General features: G+C 33.6%; 1 pseudogene; it reads left to right on the plus strand.

The window, feature by feature from the left end:
• Window positions 1-4,056: 4,056 nt before the first annotated feature.
• Window positions 4,057-4,308, plus strand: LOC133095076 (small ribosomal subunit protein eS27-like; annotated as a pseudogene).
• The last annotated feature ends 473 nt before the right edge of the window (window positions 4,309-4,781 follow it).

Raw genomic sequence — 4,781 nt, forward strand, 5'->3', positions numbered from 1 at the left:
TAACTTAATTACTCTCCATTTAACATAACTAAGTAGGCACAAAATTTAAAGAGTGATATGAACTTGCTTTTTGTAACTTTATTCATTTGTTTCTTTTTGTTTATTTTGGGAGCTAGATACCAAAGATTCTGGTTAATAGTTAAAGAAAAAAACTCTGAATTATCAGCCATACCTTCTTGAACAGAAATTCAGCATTTCAGAAACTCAGACTCCGAGAGGTGCTATCAGGTCATATCTGAGTGTAATTCATGATATAATTAGCATCAGAGTGTTCAAAAGAAATCCTTTTCAAACTAGTCATTAGCCAGTGCCCTCATAAATCACTTACTTCTAACACAGTTTTAAATAAATCCAAACTTTTGAAAGGGTTTTGGATTTTAGATCTCTAGAAGTTAGATACCACAAATGGTATTAGAAATCTATGCCAGCATTTCTCACAAATTACCCTCCAATGACGTGAACTTTAGTGTAATTGGGGATATGGCCCTATCATATTCCTCTCAGGGAAATTCAAGCCCCATTGTAAAAATATAACTCATTAGGAACCATAAGTATTTAACATTATCATTATCCTATGTTCATTTTGATCCCAGACACCAGTTCTGAATTCCAAAATGGTGCTTATCTCAATCTAATAACTGCTAAGGGGCACAAAGCCAGTGAGATGCCTCTATTTTCAAAAAGAGTAGTTCGACAAAATTACCTCTATTACTAAAATTGATGCTGCTTATGCAGAATCCACAAATTATTATTTGATGAGGCTTAAAAGTTGATTTCACCATATTTGAGAGAAACAGGTTGAAAGCAGGAAGAATTTTTTTCCCATTTAATGAATGTTTTAGATTTTTTAAAAATATTTCTATTTTTAAATCTTTAGGAATAGAGTTCAGCCAATTAAATAAATATACTTATTGCATATTTGAAGAATTAGAAATATCTAGTGATATTTACCAAGTAGACTGCTAAATATGTGGAACTCTCTATAATAAATCTAACTAGTTCTTCCAGCCTGATACAACACAATAGTCTCAGATACATGCAATGAATATAGATTACTATCCTTTGAAAATTTATATTCCTTATTTTGAAAGCTTATTTTTAAAGAACCTATAAGAGAGCTTAGTTTAAATATTCTGTAAATGTTATTTTATTTTTTAAAGTATTTATATATTATTTTAATTTTAATTAAATTTAATTTTAATATTTTATATATTTATTTTTAGTATTGATTTTATTTACAAACTTTTTTTAAGTTTATGCAATTGCAAACAACTATCCAGTCCCTGCCCTTAAGATGAGCTCTAAGTACAATAGAATTGAAGAAACTAAGCTTAGAGGGTCAAGGGTGACTTCCTGCAAGAGTTCATGTCAAAAACAAGGGAACAGCAAATGCAAAGTTCTGGAAGCCAGAGAATTTGATACATAAACAAAGAACAAAAACCTGGCAGCAGTTTAGTACTTCCAGGTACTGAAAAAGGAGGAGAAATTAATTAGGGTTTGCCTGTGATATCCACCCTATGTACCTAATATGTAACATGCAAGCAGAACAACATTGCAAAATCACCAAGAACACCCAGTGCGGAGCTTGTAGAAGGGCCTCAACATAAATTAGTTTCCACCTCTCACCAAATGCAACAAAGATAGGTTAAAATAAAACTAACTGCATTTTTCAGTGGTGAGGAAGAAGGGAGGTGGCATTTAGTGGTGTGGTAGTGAGTAGGAAACATGGCATAGCATAATAATAATAATAATAATAATAGTAGTAGTAGTAGTAGTTCATGCAGCTTACTATATGCCTGGTACTGTTCCAAGGACTTTAAAAGAACCATTTAAAATTCATGAAAAAACCCTGTGAGATATTGTTATCATTCTCAGTTTCCAGATGAGAAATTTTAAATAACTTGCCTACGGTTGCATAGCTGAGCCAGAATTTGAAAGCTTAAATTTAAACAGCCCTTTTTTTGCATCTGGACTCTACCATTCACCCGCTGTGTGGTCCTGGGTAAGTAACTAACTTAACTAACATCTCTCACATTAAAAATGGGGACATAATGAGGCAATTGTGAATATTGAATTTTAAAAAATCATGAAGTTCATGAAATATTATATATCCCCAATAAAATGTTAGTTTTCCTTCCTCTTCCTACAGCCCTCATGGCTCTTATCCATTTATTCAATGGTCATATACTGACTGCCTAAGAAAATATAATACTTAGCCAAAGACTTGGAAAAACACCTCAGACTGTTAACAGTCATTATCACTGAGATGAAGAATGAAAGTAGGCTGGTGTGAGATTTAACTCCTGTATACCAGTGCCAAGCCCATTAATTGGGCCTTATCCCTTTGGGGAAAAGCAGGAAGTATTAGGGAAAGTTCCAAAAACCACCGCCCAGTAAGAATGAGCTCTATCATCTCCTGGACCTGAAATTATCACCAAATAGAATAGATGAGGCAGTTTGCATGTACCAAGCATCTAGTTTACCCTAGTTCCTTTAGGTGACCTGGCCAAGTCATACAACAGGTACCAAAGACATGCAACAGGTCTGAGGTACCTTAAAAATTCTCCATTCCTCAGGCTCAATAAACTTGCTTTTATTATAACCTAAAAGCCATCTTTGTACTTTACTTTTGTTCTTTTTCTCAAACCCTTACTGTACTCCCTCTAGATATTCCACCCAGCTGGGGTCATTCTGACTTTGTCCTATTTACTGTTTATTTCCATTTCCTCTAGTATTTTTCATTTCAACTTCAATAATATGTGGTAAGGCTCTATAAAATTGATAAACAGGAGCACCTCAAAAATTTTAATAGTTTATAACCTGCTGTCATCTTGATGATCACAGTAATTTCAGTACACAACTTTAAATGCTACCTTTCATCTACCAGTCATTTCTCCACTATTTACAAAGCTACCAAACAGAATGTAATGTATATGAGAATATATATTTCACCACCTACCTTTATTACATGTATTTTAACATGATACTCTGTTTTTAATTCTGCATGTTATTTTTTAATTTTCTATTTCTTTTTTGTTGTTAAAGAAGAAAGTCCAAGAGAGAATTTTGATACGTACCCATTTGAAAACCATAGATTTATATAAAAAGCTTGACATAAATGAAGAAAGATGGGCAAAAGGAGTATGTAATTTAGGAGAGAGAAGATAGTTCCCAAATTTTACACTCTTTAGAGGACTTCATATCAAACATCAAACAATCTCTCATTGGTTTATGGTTATTATGTATAAAGCATTCTGGTAAGTCTTTAACTTAAATACTCTCACCTAATCCTACATTATAATGTAAAAACTGTTATAACTTCCATTTTATAGATAGAAAAAAAAGGCAAAGGTTAAGAAATGTTCCCAAGTCCACACAGCTAGTAAGTATTGGAATCATTGTAAATGCAGGTTTCTCTGACTCTAGGTACTGAACTTTCAAATATTCTGTAAAATCACCATATTTGACAACATGGTAAATGACAAAATAGTAATAATAATAATAATTTGGAGTGAGAAAATATTTGTTTGAGTCTCAGATTTCAAACTTATTAGCTGAATATTCATCGAGTCCAAGCAGAGTCTCAGGATACTTCCATCCTGTGGTCACAGCAACACCTGGCTCTCAAGTTCACTCTAGTATTTGTTTCCATTCCACCCAGACAAATGAACATAGAATCATGGTAAGAAATTTTTAACTGTGTACATAACTCACTGACTAGAACTCAGTCACATGACCATTCCTAATTTCACTGGAGTCTTAAAAATGTAGTGGAGCTATGTTTCCAGGAAGAAAAGTTAGCAGGTTTGACATCAGCTAGTAGTCTCCTCCATAAAGTGTATATGTAAAGCCCCATTATTTGATTAATTAGTAGTAATTGCTACTGCTACTTTAAGCCTTTGATGCCCTTGAAAATTAATAAAATAAAAATATACTTCAAAGGAAAAAAATAAAGTAATATGTGTGATTCAGAATATTAACATCTGTGGAGCTAACCAACGTTGAAACAAAGAGGCATTTCAACCTTTCACTTGGTGATGACCTCCCTAGGAGAACATGCCTCTCGAAAAGAATTTTCTTCATCCCTCTCCAGAAGAGAAGAGGAAACACAAGAAGAAGTACCCGGTGCAGAACGCCAATTCCTACTTCATGGATGTGAAATATCCGGGATGCTATAAAATCACCACCATCTTTAGCCATACACAAACAGTAGTTTTGTGTGTTGGCTGCTCTACTGTCCTCTGCTAGCCCACAGGAGGAAAAGCAAGGCTTACAGAAGGATGCTCCTTACAAGGGAAGCAGCACTAAAAGTACTTTGAATCAAGATGAACGGGAAACCATCCCAATAAACACATTTTGGATTAAAAAATAAAACAGGCATTTCGATATACAAAAATGAAAAGTGAACTACCTTTAGTAGACAGCAACAAGGCATCTCTCCAAAGAAAAACGTCTTTATTTGACTAAGCTAAGGTTAAATAACCTTCACTAGAGAGAATCCCAAAGCAGGAGAGTGTGCTACATAAAAATGTTTGTTTGTTCTTTTATTACACCATATCCCTTTGCATTCCAAATACTCCAGCTAATCTAATTAAAGGTTGGTGAGGGGAAGGGAGTAAAGAGAGAATTTAATTCAGCATGTAATTATTGTTGAGCTGAAGACCATTTTTTTTCAATAAATGAGTAAACTATGAATAACTTTTCACATACTAATTGAAAAACTTCAAGTGAATCAATATTAAAATATACCCAATTGCTATGTATACCGATATGCCTACTGC

Source organism: Eubalaena glacialis, chromosome 1 (assembly GCF_028564815.1).
Source record: "Eubalaena glacialis isolate mEubGla1 chromosome 1, mEubGla1.1.hap2.+ XY, whole genome shotgun sequence".
NCBI classification, from domain to species: Eukaryota; Metazoa; Chordata; class Mammalia; order Artiodactyla; family Balaenidae; genus Eubalaena; species Eubalaena glacialis.